The sequence below is a fragment of the Choloepus didactylus genome, chromosome 27 (assembly GCF_015220235.1).
Source record: "Choloepus didactylus isolate mChoDid1 chromosome 27, mChoDid1.pri, whole genome shotgun sequence".
Classification (NCBI taxonomy): domain Eukaryota; kingdom Metazoa; phylum Chordata; class Mammalia; order Pilosa; family Megalonychidae; genus Choloepus; species Choloepus didactylus.
Genome location: NC_051333.1, coordinates 20877699 through 20904663, shown reverse-complemented (window position 1 = coordinate 20904663; position 26965 = coordinate 20877699). Strand labels below are relative to the sequence as shown.

General features: G+C 39.0%; 1 pseudogene; it reads left to right on the top strand.

The window, feature by feature from the left end:
• The first annotated feature begins 147 nt into the window (after positions 1-147).
• LOC119521203 lies at positions 148-25595 on the top strand (annotated as a pseudogene).
• The last annotated feature ends 1370 nt before the right edge of the window (positions 25596-26965 follow it).

Genomic DNA, 26965 nt, shown 5'->3' with positions numbered 1-26965 from the left:
TCATTGTGATATTTAATACTTCCGCAGTGGCGAACATGAAACAGAGGAGTTTAGGAACTTCCTTAAGGTCACAAAGCAAAAATACGCTAGAGCTTGAAGTTGATTTCAAGCTGCTTGCCGCCATTCCATGTTGCATATGGCATCAAAATGGAGGGCTTAGTGCCAGGTGCTTTACTTACATTTTCACTATTTCTTGAATTAATCCTGCCAAGGCAGTATTATCTCTACAGCAGAGGATTCTAAGTGATTGGCCCAGTGTCAGCAGCCCAGCTTGTTTGATGACAAAATTTGGGTCAACTGCCCCCCCCACATGTGATCTTCCGCCCCTCCCAGCTCCACGCCCTTTTTAAAAAACAGCTTTATTGAGATATTGCCGTACAAGAAATATGCACATATTTAAAGTGTACAATTTGATTTTTTTACGGATGTCTGCACCTCTGAATCCATCCCCACAAACAAGAGAATGAATATATTCATCACCTCCAGAAGTTTTCTTCTAACACTTTGTATCCCTTTTCCCAGTCCCTCCTTACCAAACCTTCTCCCCAGATAACCATGGGTCTGCTTTTCACCATTGTGATTTAGCCTGCCTGTTAACGGAATTTTATGTAAGTGGTATCATATACTATGTACTAACCTTCTTGTGGGGGAGGGGCGGTGGAGCTTAATAATTTTAAGATTCATCCTCCTTATTGCTGAGTATTATCAATAGTTCATTGTAGTTCATTCCTTTTTTTTTTTTTTTTTTTTTGACTGTAGTATTTGAATTCCATTGTGCATTCCATTGTGATACCACAATTTGTTTCTCCATTCACCTGTGTTTGGACTTTGGGGTGTTTCAATTTCTGGCTATTACAAATAAAGCTTCTGTATATGTGTGTTCAAGTCTTTGTATGGATATGCTTTTATGTCTCTTACCTAGGAGTAAAATGTCTATGTCATATGGTAGGTGTATGTTTAACTTTTCAATAAATTGCCAAGATATTTTTCAAAGTTACTGTTCCATTTTACATACCCATCAGCAGTGAATGAGAGTTCTAAATCCTCCATATTCTTGCCAATACTTGGAAGATGTTCAAAAAGGTGTGTAGCAGTATCTCATTGAAAATTGAATTGTATTTCCCTAATGACGTGATGTAGAGCTTCCTTTCATCAGATTATTTGCAATCTATAAATCTTTTTGGGTAAAATGTCAATTCAAATATTTGCCCATTTTTAATTAAATTGTTCTCTTACTATTGAATTTTGAAAGTTCTTTATATAATCTATATATGTATGTGATTTGCAGTTTTTTTCCCAGTATATGACTGTCCTTTCATCTTCTTAAAAGCATGTTTAGGAGATAGAAAGTGGGCAGAGATTGAGCAATTGATGATTAAGGAGTACAGAATAGTCAATAAAGGCTCATTATAAAGGTTTCTAGACTGTGAGCTCTTACAGCAGTCACATTTATTCCTGAGTTTTAACTGTTACCTCTGAATTCTGAGATGCTGTGCTCTTTGTATATAACCTGGTAGTTCTCTGGAACTTTGGGTATCTGTGTGACACCTGAAACTCAGAGTAAGAGTTCTGCAGCTGTGAAAGTCAGCATTACTCCATACAGCAACTGTTAAAGAGGATGAAAAAGAAGTTTCAATTAGAGATATGAATGAAGCTGATCTGGCTAGACTAAGGTAAATCAGTACACAAGGTAAAGGATGGTATTGTCTGCATTTTAAAACTTCAACTTCTGTGTGAAACCAAAGGAAGAGATGTTTATTTTGTCCAAAATCTTAATTTTCTGTAGCACACAATCTAATTTAAACTGTCTGGTCAGTTTATTTAAACAACTTAATTACATGGAAATGAGAATAGGGAATGAGATCTTGTTGTTTTGTACAGGTTATTGTAATATCCTGCCACATTTCAGAGTATCTGGGCAGAAAATGAAAATGTATTTGCAAAGTCCTTTGAGATACTGCAGAAAAAATTGTGGAACTATTAAACTTACCCTCCTGGGGATTTCCTGATATTCTCTCAAGCATTAGGGACTTCCAATTTAATAAGCCAAGCCCTCAATCCTGAGTCTTGCCCTTATGAAACTTATTTCTCTAGTGGCAAAGCTAAGCCTACTTATAAGAGTCACCCCCAGAGAATCTCTTTTGTTGCTCAGATGTGGCCTCTCTCTCTAAGCCAAATGCTGCAAATAAACTCACTACCCTTCCCCCTACGTGGAACCTGACTCTCAGGGGTGTAAGTCTTCCTGGAAACATGGGACATGATTCCCAGGGGTGAACCCAGCCCTGGCATCATGGGATTGACAATACCTTCTCAACCAAATGGGAAGAGAAATGAAACAAAGTTTCAGTGGCTAAGAGATTTCAAATACTCAAAAGATCATTCTGGAGGTTACTCTTAGGCAAGCTTCAGCCAGATATTGCAAATTGCCACAGTATGCCAAGCCCCAACCAACAGTATTCCTGAAAACCCTAAAGAATGCCCTGGGCTCTATCTAAGACTCTATAAAAGTTTTACCTATTAAGTTTATTTTTTCAGAAACTTAACGCCTCCAGATGTTTCCTATGCCAGATAAGGCCCTTGAACCCAGATATCCCTGAAGATTAAGAGAATGATCACATGAGCGGGAGGAGTTGGAATTGAGAAGTGAGGAATTAACAAATGATTATGACTACTGACTCTTTATATAGATATTTCTTTTTAGTTTCTAGTGTATTAGAATAGCCAGAAGGAAATACCTAAAATTGTTGAATTGGAATCCAATAGCCTTGATCTTTGATAATGACTGTTAAACTATACAGCTTTCATCTTGTGACTGTGTAATTGTAAAAACCTTATGACTGATGCCCCCTTTATCCAGGGTATGTGTAGATGAGAAATAAAATAAAGATACATGAAAAATAATAATAGGTTGGAAATATGGGGAAAAATACCCCTATGTAAACTATGGACAATAGTTAATAGTACTACTTTATTAATCTTTCATCAATTGTAACAAATCTACTCTTCAAAAAAAGTAGAATTACAAAAAAAAAAGTTCTTTCTCAATTGTAACTAATGTAAGTGTTGGTGGTTGGGGAGGTGTGTGGGAATCCTGTGTTTTATGCATGATTGTTCTGTAAACCCACAACTTCTCTAACACAAATTTTTTTAAAGCATGTTTCGAAAACAGAAGTTCTGAATTTTGATGAAGTTCAATTTATCAGTATTTTTATTTATAAATTGTGCTTTTGGTGCCATATCTAAGAAATCTTTGCCTAATCCAAGGCCACAAAGATTTTTTTTCTTATGTGTTTTTCTAGAAGTTTTAGAGTTTCAGGATCATGATCTGTGCTAAGTTAACTTTTGCATATAGTGTGAGATATGGGCCAAAGTTCTTTTTTTTTTTTTGCATGTAGATATCCAATTGTTTCAACCATTCATTGATAAGATTATTCTTTCTCCACTGAATTGCTTTTGCCCCTTTGTTGGAAGTCAATTGATCATATATATCTGGATTTGTTTGTAGAGTCTCTCTATTCTGTTCATTGAGCAATTTGTCTTTACTGATGTCCATACCACACATCCTGATTATTGTAACGATATAATAAGTCTTGAATTAAGGTAGTTTGTCTTCCAACTTTGTTCTTTCTCAAAATTGTTTTGATTATTCTAGGTTCTTTTTCATTTCCAAATGAATTGCATTTCCTAATGACAAGAATCAGTTGTCAATTTCTAGAAAAAAATCTGTTGGTAGTTTTGTTAAAATGAATCTACAGATCAATCTGGTGCAAGTTGACACCTTCAAAATATTGAGTCTTCCAATCTCTGAATATGGTATATCTTACTATATACCATATACATATACACACCTGTACAGTGTAAAGGTCTTGAACATCTTATGTCAGGCTTATCCCTAAGTATGTCATTCTTTTATGCCATTGTAAATAACATTTTATTACTTTCTTCTTTTTGATTAATTATTTTTAATTAGTTCATTGCTAATGTATAAAATACATTTTTGTATATTGATCTTGTGTCCTGCAAACTTGCTAAATCCACTTATTAGTTTGAGTAGCTTTTTGTACTTTCTATAGGATTTTCTACATAGATATTCATATCTTCTGTGAATAAAGATAATTTTCTTCTTCCTTTCCAATCTAAATCCATTTTATTTCTTTTTCTTGCCTTATTGCACTGGTCAGAAACTCCAGTACAATTCAGTGGGAAATACATGGTCTTTTCAATGAGTGAGGCTGGGTCATTTGGATATTCATGTGGGAAAGCATGAACTTTGACCTCTACATCACACCATACACAAATATGAATTTGAGAAGTATCATAGAGCTATAGTAAAAGGATTATGCACCCTGACCAAGTACAATTTGACCAAGGAATACAAGTTTGATTCAACATAAGAAAATCAATGTAATAATGCCACATTAACAGAATAAACAGATATAAAACCACATGATAATCTCAACTGATACAGAAAAGATATTTTGACAAAATTCACTGCACTTTCTTGAATAAAACACTCAGATAATAGGAATAAAAGAGAAAGTTCTCAATATGATAAATACCATTGATGATAAAAAAAAAAAAACAACTAATATTACATTCAATGGTGAAAGACTGAAAGCTTTCACCTAAGATCAAGAATAATAAAAGGATGCTCATTTTCAAAGTGGTTTTTCAACATTGTACTGGAAGTTCTTGTCAGAGCAATTAGGCAAGAAAAAGATAAAAAGCATCAATTTTGAAAGGAAGAAGAAAAACTATCTTTAACTGCAGATGATATGATCCTATAGTTAGAAAATCCCAAAGAATCCAAAGGAAAATTTTTACAACTAATAAAACAAATTAGCAAAGTTGCCAGATACTGGATTAACATGCAAAAATCAGTTGTGTTAATGTACCATACCAATGAAAGTTGTTAATAATAATGTGGTATATGGGAACTCTGAATTTTATGCATGATTTTTCTGTAAACCTACAAATTCTCTTTAAAAAAATTTTTTTACATTTAATGATCATGCTAAAAAAAATCAGTTGCATTTCCATACAACAGCAGTGAACAATTTATAATGGAAATTTTTTAAAATCCATTTAAAATAGCATCTAAAAGAATGACATATACAGGAATGTGTTTAACCCAGGAGTTGAAAGATCGTGTGTACTGAAAATTACAAAACCCTGCCAAAAGAAATTAAAGAAAGCCTAAATAAATGGCAAGACATCCCATGTACATAGGCTGGAAGATTTAATATTTTTAAGATGCCAATGCTACCCAAAGAAATATACAGATTCAATGCAATCCCTGTAAAAATTCCAGCAACATTTTTTAAAAACTAGAAGAGCCAATCTTCAAATTCATATGAAATTGCAAGGGGCCCTATGTTCTAGTGTGCTAATGCTACCAAAATGCAAAACACCAGAGATGGATTGGCTTTTATAAAAGGGGGTTATTTGGTTACACAGTTACAGTCTTAAGGCCATAAAGTGTCCAAGGTAACACATCAGCAATCAGGTACCTTCATTGAAGAATGGCCAATGGCATCTGGAAAACCTCTGTTAGCTGGGAAGGCACGTGGCTGGTGTCTGCTCCAAATTTCTGGTTTCAAAATGGCTTTCTCCCAGGACATTCCTCTCTAGGCTGCAGTTCCTAAAAAATGTCACTCTTAGTTGCTCTTGGGGCGTTTGTCCTTTCTTAGCTTCTCTTGAGCAGGAGTCTGCTTTCAACGGCCATCTTCAAACTGTCTCTCATCTGCAGCTCCTGTGCTTTCTTCAAAGTGTCCCTCTTGGCTGTAGCTCCTCTTCAAAATGTCACTCACAGCTGCACTGAGTTCCTTCTGCTTGTCAGCTCATATATATGGCTCCAGTGATCAAGGCCCACCCTAAATGGGTGGGGCCATGCCTCCATGGAAATATCCAATCAGAGTCATCACCCATAGCTGGGTGGGGTGCATTCCAAAGAAACACTCAAAGAAATCTAATCAAAACTGATAACGTCTGCCCATACAAGATTACATCAAAGATAATGGCATTTGGGGGACACAATATATATTCAAACTGGCACACCCTGAATAGCCAAAACAATCTTGAAAATGAAAGACAAAGTTGGAGGTTTCACACTTCTCAATTTCAAACATAAGGGAAATCTTCATGACTTGTATTTGGCAGTGATTTCTTAGATGTGACACCAAAAGCATGAGGAACAATAGGAAAAATAAATAGATAAAATGGACTTCATTAAAATTTAAAACTTTTGTGCATCAGAATATGGCTTGGAGGGGGACAAGATGGCAGAGTGGTGAGGTGTGGGGTTTAGTGACTCCTCTGGGGCAGCTGGTAGATAGCCTGGAACTGACACCACAGGGGAATCTGAGTTTGGACATGTGTCATACAACAGTCTCCAGCATATGGAGCAGTGAAATCTTTAAGTTCTTGCAGCCAGAGGGCCCGCTCCCCTCCCTGCCAGGCAGAACAGACTGTTTTGCAGCTGGTTTCCTGAGAGAGGAGGGGCCGTCAGTGCTCAGAACCAGGAGGGAGAACTGCAGTAGTAGAACTGATTAACAAACTCAGACTGCTGAACAAAAACTCAAACCATAGATAAACTGAGACCAGACACTGGAGAATCTGGGAGCAGTCAGCCCAGCAGAGAGGAGATAGGGCTACCAAAAACAGCAAAAACAAAAACAGAAACTTTTGGAGTCGGGGGTGAACATAATATGGAAAAGGGCTAGGCTCAAACAAAATCAGGCACATAAGGAAACCCAGGGGGGCTGGTCCCTTCTCTGAAAAGCTGGTTTTTCTGGTTTCTTGTTCACTGCTCAATTGCTCTTCAACTCCTTGTCTTTTTGCATTTCAGTAGCCATTCAGAACTGCAAGGAGGGAATTAAAGTGCTTTTCTTTAAATAGTCTATACTTGGCCTTTCTGTTTTCTTTTTTCTTTTTTTTTGTTTATCTTTCTCCCCCCTCCCCTCTCTCTTTTTTAAATAACTATTCTAAGTAGCCAATTACAGAAAGCCTCAAAGACTTGCAATTTGGGCCCAGGCAAGAGCAGAGCTAAGATAGCTCTGACAGACAAAGCAATAAGTCTAGTGGGAGAAACAATTCGCTAAAGCCCTCCTTCAGGGAACTCAGACCCAGGGGCCTGAATTCAGAAAACAACTTCAGTCAGCCATGCCTCCAACAGGGTCAGGGTCACACAGGAGAACTAAAGGCTCCATACCTCCTTATACTGGTGGGGGAGCTGCAAGCTGGCAACCACCACCTACTGGGTAGGATAGGAAAAGCACAGATTCTAAAGGCCTCACAGGAGGGTCTCATTCTCAAGAAAACTCCATACCTTCCTCCAGAGACCTGGGATGCTTTGGACTTGGAAAACCTGACTGGTGCTGACCATATCTGAGGAGACCCTCACACAAAAAGCCTACATAGAAGAAGGGCAAGAAACTGAAAAACTCTGATCAACTAAATAGAACCTAAGTTAGAGACCTGGAATAAGCTGAACTGAACACCAAAGGTTACAGAACAAAGCCAACCAACAAGAAAACCCTAGGTAAAAGAGTGAAAATGAGCTCCAGAATAAACTAATCAAAAAAAATCAGATGCCTAGATAGCTTAAGATAATGAGCCTTACTAGGAAACATGAAAATATGGACTAGCAAAAGGAACAAACTAATAGTTCAACTGAGATACAGGAATTGAGGCAACTAATGCTAAATCAATTCAATGAACTGAAGGAGGATCAAACAAATCTCCTAAATCAATTCAAAAATCAAGTTAATGAACTGAGGAAAGATATAGCAAAAGAGATGAAGCATATAAGGAAGACACTGGATAACCATAAAGAAGAATTCATAAACTTGAAAAAAAAATGGCAGGACTTATAGGAATGAAGGGCATAATGGAGGATATGAAAAAGACAATGGAGGGATACAACAGTAGATTTGAACAGGCAGAAGAAAGATCAGTGAATTGGAAGACAATACATTTGAACTCATACACATAAAAGAATGGAAAAATACAAGCAGGGTCTTAGGGAGCTGAGTGACAACATGAAGCACACGAATATACATGTTATGGGTGTCCCAGAGGGAGAAGAGAGGGGAAAGGGGGCAGAAAGAATAATAGAAGAAATATTCACTGAACATTTCCCAACTCTTATGAAAGACAGAGAATTGCAGATTCAAGAAGTACAGCATACCCAAACAGAATAGATCCCAATAGACCTACTCCAAGACACTTACTGATCAGATTGTCCAATGTCAAAGACAAAGAGAGAATTCTGAAAGCAGAAAGAGAAAAGCAATCCATCACATACAAGAGAAGCTCGATAAGACTAACTACAGATTTCTCCACAGAAACCATGGAGGTGAGAAGACAGTGGTATGATATATTTAAGATACTGAAAGAGAAGAACAGTCAACCAAGAATTCTATATCCGGGAAAACTGTCCTTCAAAAATGAGGGAGAGATTAAAATATTTTCAGACAGACACTGAGAGAGTTTGTCAATTGGAGACCGCACTACAAGAAATGCTAAAGGGAGTGCTGCAGGCTGATAGAAGAAATTACTGCCTTTACAGTAATAACACTAAATGTTAATGGATTAAACTCCCCAATAAAAAGATAGACTGGCAGAATGGATTAAAAAAACAGGACCCATCTATATGCTGTCTACAAGAAACCAACTTTAGACACAAGGACAAAAATAGGCTGAAAGTGAAAGGTTGGAAAAAGATATTTCACGCAAACAGCAACCAGAAAAAAGCAGGAGTAGCTATATTAATATCAGACAAATTAGACTTCAGAAGTAAAACATTTAAAGGAGACAATGGACATTATATATTAATAAAAGGGTCAAATCATCAAGAAAACATAGCAATCATAAATATTTATGCACCAAGCCAGAGTGCCACAAAATTCATGAGACAAACACTGAGAACACTGAAAGGAGAAGTAGATACCTCTACAATAATAGTTGGAGACTTCAATACACTGCTCTCATCAATGGATAGAACATCTAGACAGAGGATCAATAAGGAAACGGAGATGTTGATTGGTATGATAAATGAACTAGACTTGACAGACATTTATAGAACACTGTACCCAATGTTCTAGTTTGCTAATGCTGCCGGAATGCAAAACACCAGAGATGGACTGGCTTTTATAAAAGGGGGTTTATTTGGTTACACAGTTACAGTCTTAAGGCCATAAAGTGTCCAAGGTAACACATCAGCAATCGGGTACCTTCACTGGAGGATGGCCAATGGTGTCCAGAAAACCTCTGTTAGCTGGGAAGGCACATGGCTGGCGTCTGTTCCAAAGTTCTGGTTTCAAAATGGCTTTCTCCCAGGATGTTCCTCTCTAGGCTGCAGTTCCTCAAAAATGTTACTCTTAGTTGCACTTGGGTAAGAGTCTACTTTCAATGGCCATCTTCGAACTATCTCTCATCTGCAGCTCCTGTGCTTTCTTCAAAGTGTCCCTCTTGGCTGTAGCAGCTTGCTCCTTCATCTGATCTTATATAGTGCTCCAGTAATTTAATTTAGACCCATCTTGAATGGGCGGGCCAACACCTCCATGGAAATTATCCAATCAGAGTCATCACCCGCAGTTGGGTGGGGCGCATCTCCATGGAAACACTCAAAGAATTACAATCTAAGTAACACTGATAGGTCTGCCCACACAAGATTACATCAAAGATAATGGCGTTTGAGAGGACGTAATACATTCAAACTGGCACACCCCACAACAACAGGATACAAAATAGATAGCATAATACTGTGTGATGGTAGCACAATACTGTAACTACACTGAACAAAGATGTTTGTGAGTAAAGCTGAAAGAATTGGGCTAGGGGGATGAATGATACCTGAGGTAAAGATAGATGATAAAGACTGGGACTGTTTAACTTACCGAAAATTCGAGTGGTCAATGACTGTGACTAAATGTACAAATATAAAACTGTTCCTGAATGCTGGAGAAAAAATGAATGTCAACCATGCAGAGTGTTGGAAAGGGGATGGTATTGGGGAAAAAATATAATCCAAGCAAACTGGAGTCCATGGTCAACAGTAACATTGTAATATGCTTCCATTAAATGTAACAAAGGCAATATATCAAAGCTTAATGTGTATGAGAGGGGTATATAAGGAAGGGATATGGGATTTTTGGTAGTGGTGTTGTTGTGTGGCCCTACTATTATATTGTATAGTATGATATTTTATTTTTCTTTTTATTATCTTTTTTATTATTCATTTAAGAAAAAACTTTTTTTCATAGTAATCAATATCTTCAACTGCTGACTGTGGTGATAAATGCACAACTGTATGATGATACCATGAATAACTGATTGTACACCATGGATAATTATATGGTATGTGAATATAGCTCTATAAAATTGTGTGGAAAAATATAAACAGGGATAAAAGAGCTGGAGAAAACCTGGAGAGAAGGATGCACATATTTACTGTTGGTTAGGAGGCAGAATGGTATAGCCTTTCTGGAGCACAGTGGGGTGTTTCCACATGAAGCTAAGCATTTGGATGCCATAAGGTCCTGCAACCTCATTAGAGAACATTTACTTGGAGGATCTGAGAGCAGGGACATTAATGGATATTTGCACACTGGTATTTATGGAGAGAGTATGCATGATTTGCAATGGGTGGAGGTGGCCTAAGCATGCATTGACTGAGGAACCGAATGGTGAACTGTTGTGTGTGCATACAATGGAATATTGAGCAAGAAGGAGTGAAGCTGTGAGACATGCAATGAGGTGAATGGAACCTGTAGACAGCATTTTGAGTGAACTACGCCAGAAACAAAGTCAAACACTATAATGCCTCATCAAAATGGACTAGCTACAATGTGTAAACTTAGAATTGAAGCTTAGTGCACAGCTTATCAGGGGGGAGCTTATTGTAATGGTCCCTAGATTGTAAGCTCTTACAGCAGTCACATCTATTCCAAAATCATAATGACTATCTCCAGATTCCGAGATGCTGATCCCTTTGTGTATAATCTGATTGATCCCTGCAACTTTGGGTATCGGTGTGACACCTGAAACTCAGAACTAGAACTCAGCAGATATGAATGTCAGTATTAGCACATATAGCAACTGTTAAAAAAGCTGAAAAAGAGTCCAGACTTCAACTAGAGATATGAAAGAAGCAGATGTGGTTAGGATGAGGGCAAATTGGGTCAAAGGGTAAAGGACCATACTGACTGTGTTTTAAAACTTCAAATTCCATGTGAGACCAAGGAAAGAGATGTTTAGTTGGTGTAAGATCTATATTTCCTAAACAATTTAACTTGTACAGTTTGTTCAAATACCATAACTACTTGGAAAATTTTAATACGAAATGAGACCTGATAGGTTTGTATAGGTTAGTGTGAAATAGCGACACATCCCAAAGTAATTTGGACAGAGAATAAAAATATATATGCAGGGCCCCCCCAGTGAGCTGGGGGAAAATGCAGAGGTGTTGGGCTTCCTCACCTGGATTGTTGCTGATATTCTCAGAAACATTGAGGACTGGCGGTTTGATGTGCTGAGTCCTCTATCATGGGACTTGTCCTTATGGGGCTCATTGCTGCAGAGGAGAGGCTAAACCTGCTTATGATTGTGCCTAAGAGTCTCCCCCTGAGTGCCTCTTTGTTGCTCAGATGTGGCCCTCTCTCTCTAGCTAAGCAACTCAGTAGGTGAACTCACTGCCCTCCCCTCTATGTGGGATCTGACTCCCAGGGACATAAATCTCCCAGGCAACGTGGGATATTACTCGTGGGGATAAATCTGGACCCAACATCATGGGACTGAGAACATGTTGACCAAAAGGGGGATGTGAGATGAAATGAAATAAAGTTTCAGTGGCTGAGAGATTCCAAATGGAGTTGAGAGGTCACTCTGGTGGGCGTTCTTATGCACGATATAGATAACCCTTTTTAGGTTTTAATGCACTGGAATAGCTAAAAGTAAATACCTGAAACTATCAAATTGCAACCCAGCAGCCTTGACTCGAAGATGACTGTATAGCAATGTAGCTTACAAGGGGTGACAGTGTGATAGTGAAAGCCTTATGGATCACACTCCCTTTATCCAGTGTATGGATGGATGAGTAGAAACATGGCAACAAAAACTAAATGAAAAATCGGGTGGGAAGGGGGAGATGATTTGGGTGTTCTTTTTTACTTTTATTTTTTTATTCTTATTTTCACTTTTTCTGGTATAAGGAAAATGTTGAAACAATAGATTGGGGTGATGAATGCACAACTATATGATGGTGCTGTGAACAATTGATTGTACTCTTTGGATGATTGTATGGTATGTGAATATATCTCAATAAAATTGAATTAAAAAAAAACTTTTGTGCATCAATGGACATTATAAGAAGAGTGAAGGCAGCCAACAGAAGGAAGAAAATAGTGGCAAACTGTGTATCTGATAAGGGCTTGATATCCAGAATATGAAAAGAACTGCTACAACACAACAAAGACACACAACTCAATTTTTAAATGGGCAAAGGACTTGAATGGACATTTCTCTAACAAATATACACAAATAGCTAATAAGTACATGAAAAGACGTTCAACATGATTAGTCATTAGGGAAATGCAAATCTAAACTGAAATGAGATACAACTTCATACTCACTCATATTATTAAAAATTGGAAAATAACAAATGTTGGCAAGTATGGGGAGAAATTGACACACTTGTGGTTGGAATGTAAAATGGTACAGCTGCTGTGGAAAAGTTTGGCAGTTCCTTAAAATAGTAAACATAAAATTACCATACAACCTGGAAATTCCACTTCTAGATATATACCCAAAAGAATTAAAACCAGGGACTGGAACAGATACCTCTACACCAATGTTCATAACAGCTTATTCACAGTATCCAAAAGGTGGAAGCAACCCAAATGTCCATCGACAGATGAGTACATCAACAAAATGTTGTGTATTCATGCAAGGGAATATTATTCAGCTATAAAAAGGAATGAAGTCCTGATGCATGCTACCACATGGATCAACTTTGAATCATTATGTTGAGTGAAATAAGCCAGACAAATACTATATGAATTCACTTACATGAAATATGTAGAATAAGCAAATTCATAGAAACAGAAAGTAGATAGAAGTTTCCAGGGGGACAGAGGAGAAGGTCTATGGGGAGTTATTGCTTAATAGTTACAGAGTTTCCATCTGGGGTGATGAAAAAGTTTTGATAAAGGATGGTGGTGACGGTAGCACAACATTAAGAATGTAATCACACTACTGAATTATACACTTTAAATGGTTAAAATGGGAAATTTTATGTTATATATATGTTACCACAATAAAACTATATATATATATACATACAGCTGCCTAATGAACTCCTTCCCTCATTTTGGTAGTTTTTCATTTGATTCTCTTTTAATATCTAGGGTATGGACCAAGTGTTAAAATCTTTCACATTTGTATTACAATCTGACCTTTGGTTAATTTTCTAACATTGTTTCCCTGGAAGCAGATAAAGATGTATGCATCAAATATATTACTAGGCAACATTGCTTATAATAAAAATGAACCCTGATTGATGAATTTTATCTTAACTGGGAGTCTCCATAGCTTTGTGCTCCTCTTGTAGCCAGCAAGTCCCTTGTGGGGGTCCTGGAAGTCATGCCTGTGGAATTGTTGCCAGAGTTATTGTCTGTTAGGGTGCATAAAGCTTTTAAATTAGAGCAGCTCCCACACCTGCTTAATGTAACTCTTGTTTTTTGCACCTGAGCTAGCTGCTGTGTGCACCTGAGTCATCTGCTGAGCAAACTGCTACAAAGATTCTCATTGCAAGGAATATCTGACACTGCCTTGCTAGTGTATGTGGTTCCTGTCCTATGTCCTTCTGAATAGGCCAGTGTCGTGTGTGGCCGGCAGTAGTCTTGTGAGTCTGAATGTTTATTTGAATCAAGGACACACACACCCGTGGGCATTGCAGAGTGGTAGCAGCACTGGTTAGACTTTCAGAACTTCAATTCAATTTGGCCAATTGACTATGAGATGAAAGGAATGGGAAGGGAGATGCTGACGAGGCATTGAATGCTTGGTGGGAGAATCCATCCACTCACTCATCGTCCGATGGTGAAAGCTCTGAGGCATACGACGGGATAAATCGCCCCCTTGTGGGGGGAGAAAAGGGGGCAAATGCAGCTTGGAGTGAAACCAGATTCATACTGAGAGGAGAAATTGTTTTCAGTCCCCAAAAGGGATCTGGCCAGAAACCAGCTGCAGCTGGGCTGCAGGGAAGATTTGTGGTCTGGCTGGGGTGGGTGTTGGGGGGTGGGGAGGGCGGTGCAAATACAAGAAAAAGAACAAACAGACACAATGTTTATAACAGGATTGCTAACTGATAAAGAGGGTGAAGCTGTCAAACTGGCTCTGACTTCATTCCAGTTAACGCTGAGAAATGTTTGAGAACCCCAGGAGTGTGGAGGGCAACAACAGACAAATGTCTCTGTTGTGGCCAGCAAGGTACACCTACAATGACAACAGTTTAATAGGATTTGGGATCAGGGAAAAAAGAGCTTAAAGAAAATTCTCCATGTGTGGGAAGGGATCACTCAAAGCCAACCTAAAAAAAGCATTCCCAAGAGTCTGACAAAAGCTATGCCTGAGAGCTCTTAAGTGGATTTAACCCTACATCGCAGTCTAACCAGTATCTTCTGCTACCATCTAGTGAAAATTGATGGGAATACAGACATTTTCTAAAGTGACAGACAAGAAATCTTCTAAAGCAATAACTGAATTATTTTTAAAGTCTAAGCATTTACAGCACAAAAATAAATGGTATTTCTAAACACCAGTAATGCACAATGCAAAAAGGAAATTAAGAAAATTATTCCATTGACAATAGCATTTAAGAGAATAAAACATAGGAATTAATTTAACCAAGGAGTTTAAAGATTGGTATTCTGAAAACTACAAAACAGTGCTGAAAAAAAAATAAAGAAGGCATAAATAAGTGGCAAGACATCCCATGTTTGCAGATTGTAAGACTTAATATTGCAAAGACATCAATACTACCCAAAGTGAAAGACAGATTCAAAGCAATCCCTATCCCAGCACTCTTCTTCCAACACTGAAAAAACCAATCTTAAAATTCATATGAAGGGGACTGGTGGTTTGATGGGTTGAGCCCTCTACCACAGGACTTGACCTTGGAAAGACTGTTGCTGCAAAGGAGAGGCTAGGCCTCCCTATATTTGTGCCTAAGAGCCTCCTCCCGAATGCCTCTTTGTTGCTCAGATGTGGCCCTCTCTCTCTGGCTAAGCCAACTTGAAAGGTGAAATCACTGCCCTCCCCTCTACGTGGGATCAGACACCCAGGGGAGTGAATCTCCCTGGCAACGTGGAATATGACTTCCGGGGAGGAATGTAGACCCGGCATCGTGGGACGGAGAACATCTTCTTGACCAAAAGGGGGATGTGAAAGGAAATGAAATAAGCTTCAGTGGCAGAGAGATTCCAAAAGGAGCCGAGAGATCACTCTGGTGGGCACTCTTACGCACACTTTAGACAACCCTTTTTACGTTCCAAAGAATTGGGGTAGCTGGTGGTGGATACCTGAAACTATCAAACTACAACCCAGAACCCATGAATCTCAAAGACAGTTGTATAAAAATGTAGCTTATGAGGGGTGACAATGGGATTGGGAAAGCCATAAGGACCACACTCCACTTTGTCTAGTTTATGGATGGATGAGTAGAAAAATAGGGGAAGGAAACAAACAAACAAACAGACAAAGGTACCCAGTGTTCTTTTTTACTTCAATTGCTCTTTTTCACTCTAATTATTATTCTTGTTATTTTTGTGAGTGTGCTAATGAAGGTGTCAGGGATTGATTTAGGTGATGAATGTACAACTATGTAATGGTACTGTGAACAATCGAAAGTACGATTTGTTTTGTATGACTGCATGGTATATGAATATATCTCAATAAAATGAAGATAAAAAAAAAAAAAAGAATTGGGGTAGCTGGTGGTAGATACCTGAAACTATCAAACTACAACCCAGAACCCATGAATCTCGAAGACAATTGTATAAAAATGTAGCTTAGGAGGGGTGACAATGGGATTGGGAAAGCCATAAGGACCACACTCCACTTTGTCTAGTTTATGGATGGATGAGCAGAAAAATAGGGGAAGGAAACAAACAAACAAACAGACAAAGGTACCCAGTGTTCTTCTTTTACTTCAATTGCTCTTTTTCATTCTAATTATTATTCTTGTTATTTTTGTGTGTGTGCTAATGAAGGTGTCAGGGATTGATTTAGGTGATGAATGTACAACTATGTAATGGTACTGTGAACAATCGAATCTACAATTTGTTTTGTATGACTGTGTGGTATGTGAATATATCTCAATAAAATGAAGATAAAAAAAAAAGAAATTGTCACAAACCACACAAAGCAGCATTCATGTTGTAGAATTAAGCAATAATGCCACTAAGCTCCTGAAGGACAAATAATAATAAAATAATAAAAATAAAATACAAAAAAAAATTCATATGAAGGGGACTGGTGGTTTGATGGGTTAAGCCCTCTACCACAGGACTTGCCCTTTGGAAGACTGTTGCTGCCAAGGAGAAGCTAGGACTCCCTATAATTGTGCCTAAGAGCATCCTCCTGAATGCCTCTGTTGCTCAGATGTGGCCCTCTCTCTCTAGCTAAGCCAACTTGGCCAGGTGAAATCACTGCCCTCCCCATTACATGGGATCAGACACCCGGGGGAGTGAATCTCCCTGGCAACGTGGAATATGACTCCTGGGGAGGAATGTAGACCCGGCATCGTGGGACGGAGAACATCTTCTTGACCAAAAGGGGGATGTGAAAGGAAATGAAATACGCTACAGTGGCAGAGAGATTCCAAAAGGAGCCGAGAGGTCACTCTGGTGGGCATTCTTACGCACAATATATACAAACCTTTTTAGGTTCTAATGAATTGGAGTAGCTAGCAGTAAATACCTGAAACTATCAAACTACAACCCAGAACCCATGAATCTTGAAGACAGTTGTATAAAAATGTAGCTTATGAGGGGTGACAATAGGATTGGGAAAGCCATAAGGACCACACTCCCCTTTGCCTAGTTTATGGATGGATGAGTAGAAAAATGGGGGAAGGAAACAAACAAATAAACAAACAAAGTCACCCAGTGTTCTTTTTTACTTTAATTGCTCTTTTTCACTTTAATTATTATTCTTGTTGTTTTTGTGTGTGTGCTAATGAAGATGTCAGGGACTGATTTTGGTGATGAATGCACAACTATGTAATGGTACTGTGAACAATGGAATGTACGCTTTGTTTTGTATGACTGTGTGGTATGTGAATATATCTCAATAAAATGAATTTAAAAAATTCATGTGAATTGCAAAGAGGCCCAAATAACCAAAATAATCTTGGAAATGAAAAATAAAGTTCAAGGACTCACATTTTCCAATTTCAAAACATACTACTTTTCCATTACACCAAACAGAAATTCTACACCAATTAAACATTAACTCCCCCTTCCCTATTCCCACCCCAGCCCCTGGAAACTGTATTCTAGTTTCTGACTCTGTGGATTTGCTTACTCTAACTATGTCACATCAGTGAGATCATACAATATATGTCCTTTTGTGTCCGGCTTATTTCTATAGCATGATGTCTTCAGTGTTTATCCATGTTATCCATGTTTATTTTTTGCTGCTGAATAATATCCCAATGTATGTATATACTATTAGGCTTTTCAATCGAGAAGAGAAGAGATAAAAACTCCATCAAAAAGAGTTTTATTGTTTGGCAGTGCGCAGGCAGACTGTGGCCTAAGTGGGATTGCACCCGTGAATAGCCACTGTACTCCAGGCAGGGCAACAGAGCAAGACCCCATCTTTTTTCTCGATCCCAGGTTTTGGCACCAATATGTTATGTTTTTCAATCTAGAAGAGAATTGTTGAAAACTGGATCAAAAGGAGTTCTATTGTCCGGCCGTGCGCAGGTGGGCTGAAGCCTAAGAAAATGGCAACAGCCCTGAGCCAAGGGACAGTAGGGCTTATAAAGGGCGGGAAATTCTTTATCCAGGGAAGGGGTGGCTGGCAGGTCTAGGTATGGCAGTTTCTCAGTGGCTACTTTTGGGAGAGGGAGTAGCTGGCAAGTTTCCATTTGTCGGTTTTGAAAGCGGGGGCTTGGAAGTGGGAAAGCTTAAAATTCTAACATTCAGGATTCCTAAGGGAGGGGGGAGTGGCTTATTGCAGACCTACAGGGTTCCTAGGGTGGGAGCAGCGGCTTATTGCAGATCTGCAGAGTTCCTACCGTGGGGTGAGGGGTGGTGGCTCTATCGCAAAATTCCTAAGGGCGGGGGTGAGGTGAGGGCCCAGAGCCTGAACCTAACATATACCACTTTTTGTTTAACCATTCATTCGTTGATGGACACTTGGGTTGCTTCCATCTTTTGGCAGTTGTGAATAGTGCTGCTATGAATATTGATGTGCAAATATCTAGTTTCTGCTTTCAATTCTTCTGGATACATATCCCAGAACTGGGATTGCCAGGTCATATGGTTAATTGTCTACATAACTTTCTGAGGAACTGCCAAACTGTTTTCCGTGACTGCACCATTATACAATCCCACCAAGAAGGAATGAGTATTCCTATTTCTCCACATCCTCTACAACACTTATTTTCCATTAGTTTAATAGTAGCTGTTCTAATGGAAGTGAAAAGGTATCTCCTTGTGGTTTCAACTTGCATTTTTCTAATGGCTAGTGATGGTGAGCATCTTTTAGTATGCTTTTTGACCATTTGTAAATCTTCTTTGGATAAATGTCCATTCAAGTCTTTTGCCCATTTTTAAATTGGGTTATTTGACTCTTCATTGTTGAGTTGTGGGATTTCATTATATATTCTACATAGTAAACCCTTACTGGATATGTAGTTTCTAAATACTTTATCCCAGACTGAACGTTTTTTACTTTCACAATAAAATCCTTTGATACACAAAACTTTGCAATTTTGACTAAGTACATTTATCTGTTTTTTCTTTTGTTGCTCATGCTTTTGCTACAAAGAAACTATTGCCATCACACATTTCTGAATATGCTTCCCTATGTTTTCTTCTAGGACTTTTATAGTTTGGGTTCTTATATTTAGATCTCTGTCCATTTTTACTTGATTTTTTGTATATGGTGTGAGGTAGGGGTCTACCTTCATTCTTTTGCATATGGATATCCAGTTTTCCCAGCACCATTTATTGAAGAAACTATTATTTCTCAATTGAATGGACCTTGGCACCCCTGTCAAAAATCAGTTAGACATAGATGTGAGGGTTGATTTCTGAACTCTCATTTCAATTTCATTAGTCTATATATCTGTCCTTGTACCTGTGTCGTGCTGTTTTGATTACTGTGGCTTTGTAATAAGTTTCAAAATCAGAAAGTGTGACTCTTCCAACTTCATTCTTCTTTTTCAAGATGGTTTTGGCTTTTGGGGTCCCCTTACCTTCCATATAAATTTGATGATTGGCTTTTCCATTTCTGCAAAGAAGGCTGTTGGAATTTTGATTGGAGTTGCATTGAATCTGTAAATCTCTTTGTGTAGTATTGACATCTTAATATTTAGTCTTCCAACTGATGAACATTGAATGTCCTTCCTTTTATTTAGGTCTTCTTTGATTTCTTTTAGCAATGTATTGTAGTTTTCCAGGTATAAGCCTTTACATCTTTGGTTAAATTTATTCTGAGATATTTGATTATTTTAGTTGCCATGTAAAAGGATATTTTTCTTGATTTCCTCTTCAGAATGTTCATTACTAGTGCATAGAAACACCACTGTTTTTTCTGTGCTTATCTTATACCCCACCACTTTGCTGTGGCCAAGTGGCAGTCTTAACTTCCAGTTCAACGGAATCATTGTTGTGTCTCCAGGTGGAACTCCTCCTTTTCCGACTAAGACCTGTAGACCATCAGAGTTAAGGTTGCAGGGATAGGAAGCACAATTTTTTCTAGTGGATCACTAGGAGTAATAGTGAATGGTGTCACTCCCATTTGTACCCCTTGATTCTTGGACCCATGATCCTGGCTATGGGAAAAGCAGCACCATAGACTGGATGCTGATTTAGAGCATACACAGCCTCCTGGAGAATATTGCTCCAGCACTGCAAGGTATTGCCATCTAGTTGCCACCATAATTGGAGTCTGCAAAAGGCCATTCTACCATTCTGGCAATCCAGCTGCTTCAGGATGATGAGGAACATGGTAAGACCAGGGAATTCCATGAGCATGATGCCCATCCCTGCACAACATTTGCTGTGAAGAGTGTTTCTTGATCAGAAGCAATGCTGTATGGAATACCATAACAGTAAGTTAGGCATTCTGTAAGTCTATGGATGGTAGTTTTCGCAGAAGCATTGTGTGTAGGGAAGGCAAACCCATATCCAGAGTATGTGTCTGTTTCAGTTAGAACAAATCACTGCTCCTTCCATGATGGAAGTGGTTCAATGTAATCAACCTGCCACCAGATATCAGGCTGATCACCTCAGGGGATGGTGCCATATGGGGGACTGAATGTTGGTCTCCGCTGCTGGCAGATTGGGCACTCAGCAGTGGTTGTAGCCACATTGGCCTGGGTGTTGCTGAGCCCATGCATAACCTCTATCTCTACCACCTTGGCCACATTGGGAAATGACAAGAGTGGCTGGGGAAAGAGGCCAACTGGAATCCACAGAATGGGTCATCTTATCCGCTTGATTATTAAAATATTCCTCTGCTCAAGTCCCTTCTGGTGTCTGGTGATCATTCACATGGGACACAAATATCCTCATGTTTCTTGCCCATTCAGAAATGTCTACCCACATACCTCCTCCCCAGACCTCTTTTGTCACAAATTTTTCTTATCATATTCCTTCCAAGTCCCTGACCATCCAGCTAAACCATTGGTGACAGCCCATGAGTCAGTATACAAATGCACCTCCAGCCAGTTCTCCTTCCAAGCACAATGAACAACCAGATGCACTGCTTGAAGTTCTGCCCCCTGGGAGAATTCCCTCTCATCACCGTCCTTCAGGGACATTCCAGAAAGGGGCTATAGTGCTGTAGCTGTCCACTTTCAGGTGGTACCTGCATATCGTGCAGAACCATCTGTAAACTAGGCCCAAGTGTTCTCTTCCTCAGTCAACTAATTATAAGGAACTCCCCAAAAAGCCATGACTGTAGGCTGGGAAAGAGAAGGTAATGTGGCAGGAGTGGGGGCCATGGAGATTTGGGCCATTTCCTTATGTAACTTACTTGTGCCTTCAGGACCCATTCCAGCCCTATCTAGTATATACCACCTCCATTTAATGATGGAGTGCTGCTGTGCATGCCTAATTTATGGCTTAGTGGGTCAGATGACCCCTCAATTCATGATAAGCAACTAAGGTGTCATGGTGACTTGGTGGCCCATGGTTAAGTGTTTGGTCTCTACTAAGGACAAAAGCTATTTCTCAAAAGGAGAGTAGTTATCTGCAGAGGATAGCAAGGCTTTGCTCCAAAATCCTAAGGGTTTGCATTGTGATTTCCAACAGGGACCCGCCAAAGGCTCCAGACAGCTCCAAAGGCTCTGTTTGCCACTGACATTTCCAACACCATTGGATTTGCTGAGTCATACGGCCCAAGTTTCAGAGCAGCTTACACAGCAGCCTGGACTTGTTGCAGAGCCTCCTCTTGTTCCAGGCCCCACTCAAAACTAGCAGCTTTTCTGGCCACTCAGTAAATCGGCCAGAGTAGCACACCCAAATGAGGACTATGTTGTCTCCAAAATCTAAAAAGGCCAACTAGCCATTGTGCGTCTTTTTGGTCATAGAAGGGCCAGATGCAGTAGCTTATCCTTCACTTTAGAAGGGATATCTCAACAAGCCCCACTCCACTGGACACCTGGAAATTTTACAGAGGTGGAAGTCCCCTGTATTTTTGTCGGATTTATCTCCCATTCTCTGGCATGCAAATGTCTTACCAATAAGTCTAGAGTAGTTGCTACTTCTTGCTCACTAGGTCCAAGCAATATGATATCATCAATATAATGAGCCAATGTGATGTTTTGTGGAGGAAGAAACAATCAAGGTCCCTGTGGACAAGATTATGACAGGGTGGAGAGTTGCTATACCCCTGAGGTAGGACAATGAAAGTATATTGCTGGCCTTGCCAGCTGAAAATAAACTGTTTCTGATGGCCCTTACAAGCAGCAATTGAGAGAAAAGTATTTGCCAAATCAATAGCTACATACCAGGTACCAGAGGTTGTGCTGATTTGCTCAAGCAACAATACATCTAGAATAGCAGCTGCAATTGGGGCCACCACCTTGTTAAGTTTATAATAATCCACTCTCATCCTCCAAGACCCATCTATTTTCTGCACAGGCCAAATAGGAGAGTTGAATGGGGATGTGGTGGGAATAAGCACCCCTGCATTCTTCAAGTTCTTGATGGTGGCACTAAATCTCTGCAATCCCTTCAGGAATCCGGTATGTTTTTATTTACTATTTTGCGAGGGAGGGAAAATTCTAGTAGCTTCCACTTGGCCTTTCCTACAATAATAGCCCTCACTCCATGAGTCAGGGAACCAATGTAGGGATTCTGTCAGTTGTCAAGTCTGTCTATTCTAATTATACATTCTGGAACTGGGGAAATAACCACATATAGGTCCAGGGACACACTGGGCCCACCGTGAGATGGACCTGAGCTAAAACTCCACCAATCATCTGACTTCCACAAGCCCCTACTCTGACTGGTGGACCAGAGTGACGTTTTGAGTCTCCTGGAATTAATGTCACTTCTGAGCCAGTGTCTAATAATCCCCAAAATATCTGATCATTTCCTTTTCCCTAGTGCACAGTTACCCTGGTAAAAGGCCTTATGTTTCTTTGGGGAAGGCTGGGAGAAAGATTGACAGTATAAATTTTGGGCAGTATAGCAGGGTCCTTTCTCAAGGTGACCCGGACTTCCCCTCATTCAAGAGACTCTGGGTCATAAATGTCCCAAGTCTGGGAATTGATTAAGGAGCCATGACTGTGTTTTTGTAATTCAAATTAGACTTTTTTCCACTTGACCTAGAACTCTTCTGCTTATACAAATCAAGTAAGAATTTAATAGACTTTCCGTCTGTTTTACTTCTAGGTACCCTACTATCTACTAGCCAACGCCATAAGCCTTCAGATCATTCTTTTTTTATATAATTAGCCAGTGTAGTCAGGAAAAACCAGCCTGCATCATTATACATTTTAACTTCACAAAACTCTGTTAAGGTATCAAAAGCACTCTCATCCAAAGCCTTGCCTCATTTGTGTAGCCGTATCCAGTTTTGCATTTGCATACCCAGTTTTTGCTTATCTCTATTGCCAATTCACACCATGGACTATCTGTACTATCCTGATTATTTGAAATTGAATCATTAGTGCCTTTGAATCTAATCAGAGTAGAAAACCAATTGCAAAAAACCCAGAACCAATTCAGAAATCCCATTTTTAAGGTTCTGTTTCTCAAGCACCACCACTCCCAGTACCAAAGTGTATTAGTCAAGGTTCTCTAGGGAAACAGAACCAATGGGATGTATCTGTAAATATTAGGATATTTTAGAAAAGTGTCTCACACAATTCACACAACTGAGGGGATGCATGAGTCCAAATCCATACAGCAGACTGCAAGCTGGGAACTCCAGTGAAGGTTTTTGATGAATTTCCCAGGAGAAGCTGGCTGGCTGAGGTAGAAATGAAAATTCTCTCTTCTGACTGTTGAAATCATCATTTCTCCTTTTAAAGCCTTCAGCTGATTGGATGAAACATCTCCCATTGCTATAGGCAATCTCTTCAGTTAACTGTAGATGTAATCAGCCATAGACGCCATCAACTTACTGATGATTTAAGTCCACAAAATGTCCTCACAGTAACAGTTAGGTCAGTGCATGCTTGACCAAACAACTGGGCACTATTACATGGCCAAGTCTGACACATGACCCTAACCATCACAGAGTTGAATAGACATTTCTCCAAAGACGATACACAAATAGCCAATAAGCACATGAAAACATGTCCAATATCATTAGTCATGAGGGAAATACAAATCTAAACCACAATGAGATACCACTTCACACTCACTGGGATGACCCTTACGAATACTGGAAATTAAGTGTGGTCAAGGATGAGGAGAAATTGAAACACTTGTAGTTTGTTGGTGGGAATGTAAAATGATGCAGCTCCCATTGAAAGTAGTTGATGGTCCCTCAGAAAGTTACATATAGAATTACCATATTCCCTGGCAATTTCACATTTAGATATACATGCCAAAGTATTGAAACATGGAACTGAACAGATACTTGTACACCATTGTTCATAGAAGCATTATTCACAACACCAACCCAACCCAAGTGTCCATTAACTGATAAATGGGTAAATAAAATGTCGTATATACATACAATAGTATATTATTCAGCTGTAAAAGGGACTGAATTTCTGATACATGTGACAGCATGAATGAGACTTGAAGACCTCATGTTGAATGAAATAAGGCAAATGCAAAAGGAGAAATACTGTATAATCTCAGTGATATGAAATAATTAGAATAAGCAAACTCATGGAGTCAGAATCTAAAATATAGGCTACCAGGTGACAGGATTGGGCTAGGGGATATGGAGTTAAGGCTTAAATTGAAAAGAGTTTCTATTTGGGTTGACTGTAAAGTTTTGGTAACAGATGATAGTGATGGTAGCACAACTTTGTGGAATGTAATTAAAAACATTGAATTATGTATTTGAATGTGGTTAAAAGAGGAAATTTTAGGTTGTATGTATGTTACTAGAATAAAATTGTTTTAAAATCATAGGACTGTACAACATAAACAGTGATCCCTATTGTAAATGATGGACTATAGTTAATAGTACAGTTATAAAAACATTCCTGAAAACCTCGGGCAGAGTCAGGTGTGTAACCAGCCGCAGCGGTGGCAGCAGCAGCAGAAGAGTAGGGGCTCTGGGAGCAGAGACCCAGAAGGACCATGTTCCACAGGGTGATGCTAGCTGGATGGATTGGTGACAGCACGAGAGATACTAGATTTTGACAACCATGCATGAGTTCTTGGTTCAGGAGGTGTTGGAAAGTCTGCTCTGACCATGCTGTTTGTTCAAAGGATTTTTGTTGAAAAATGTGATCCTACAATAGAAGATTCTTATAGAAAGCAAAATGAAGTAGATACACAACAGTATATGCTTGAAATCTTGGATACAGCAGGAACAGAATGACTTACAGCAATGAGGAATTTGTACACTAAAAATGGACAAGGCTTTGCATTAGTTTATTCCATCACTGCAGAGTCCACACAATGATTTACAAGATCTGAGTGAACAGATTATTCAAGTAAAAGACACTGAAGATGTTCCAATGATTCTGGATGGTAATAAGTGTGACTTGGAGGAGAAAGGCCAAAAGCTAGCAAGACAATGGAACAACTGTGCATTCTTAGAATCTTCTGCAAAATCAAAAATAAATGTTAATTAGATCTTTTATGACCTAGTAAGTCAAATTAACAGAAAAACTCCAGTGCAAAAAAACCCGCAAAAAGACATTATGCCAGCTGCTTTAATACACTAAACGCATTGTAGCTCTGTTTCAGTTTGCTAAAGCTACCAAAAAGCAATATAGCAGAAATGGGTTGGCTTTTTCAATGCGGATTTATTAGTTCGCATATTTATAGTTCTAAGGCCATAATAACATCCAAATCAAGGCATCAAGAGGTAGATACCTTCTCTGAGAAAAAGCCAATGGCATCTGAGGTTCCTCTGTCACAAGGGAAGACACATGGCGATATCTGCTTGTCCTTCTCCTCCTCGGTTCTGGTTTCAAAATGGCTTTCTCCAAAATGTCTCTGGGCATTTCTCTCTTAGCTTCTCTTGGCTCACTCCAAAATATCTCTGCCTTTTATTCTCTCATAGAGGACTCCAGCAAGGGGATTAAGACCCACCTTGAATGGGTGGGGTCACATCTACGTGGAAACAACCTAATCAAAAGTACCCATCCACAATAGGTCTGCCCCCACAAGATTGGATTAAAAGAACGTGGGCTTTTCTGGGGTGCATAACAGATCCAAACCAGCACAAGCTCTGAGCCAGGTCTGAAGGACTGTTGTCTAACTCAACAGTGCCAACGTTCCAACTTTGTTAAACCTACCAACATCTTAAATAGACTTTCTGTTAGGGTTACCCTATAAAAGGCAGATGAAAGCCATTACATTGGTTTGCACATTATAATCACTTTCCAGTTTCACAAGAGATTTTTACTTATATAATAGTCCTAGAGGAAGCAACTGGTAAAAACAGAGGCTACAACCAGTATTACTGTTTAAGAGACATTCTTCATCCCCCAATGTTGTGCATGTATGAAAATGATATACTGAACAGTACAATAACTCCCAAAAGCACCACTATTTTAGCTTAATAAAAAACCAGTCCAAAGAGCTCCTATATATAGCTACTCCAGAGAATGTCACTTCTTTGATACCTGTAGCTTATTGTAATTTTTTTTAAGAAACTCAGTCATTACCATTTTATTGTACAAAATAAGTGTTTTTTTATTAACTCAGCTATATAGTTTTTAATTTTTGAAAAGACTATGGAAGCAGTGATCTCATCTTTAAAATATGATAGTCCTTTCAGTAAAATGTCTTAAAGACATTGCCTTTAATATCTATTGAGAAGGAAATGTTCAGACTTTCAAGTCTCTTACTATATGTTTCCGTTTTTTGTTTACATAGGGAACAATGTTTATGGTTGTAGACCCCAGTGGGGGTCTACAACAAGAAGTGTATATTTTCAAACACTTATTTAATGATTTAACAATTTTTGTAAATCATTTTCAGGCTTCTGCAGCTGTAGATTCTCACTGTGAATCCCTTGCTTGCTTATGCAATACCAAATATACAGATTTAGTATTTCTGCCTGTTAGTGATTGTTTCAC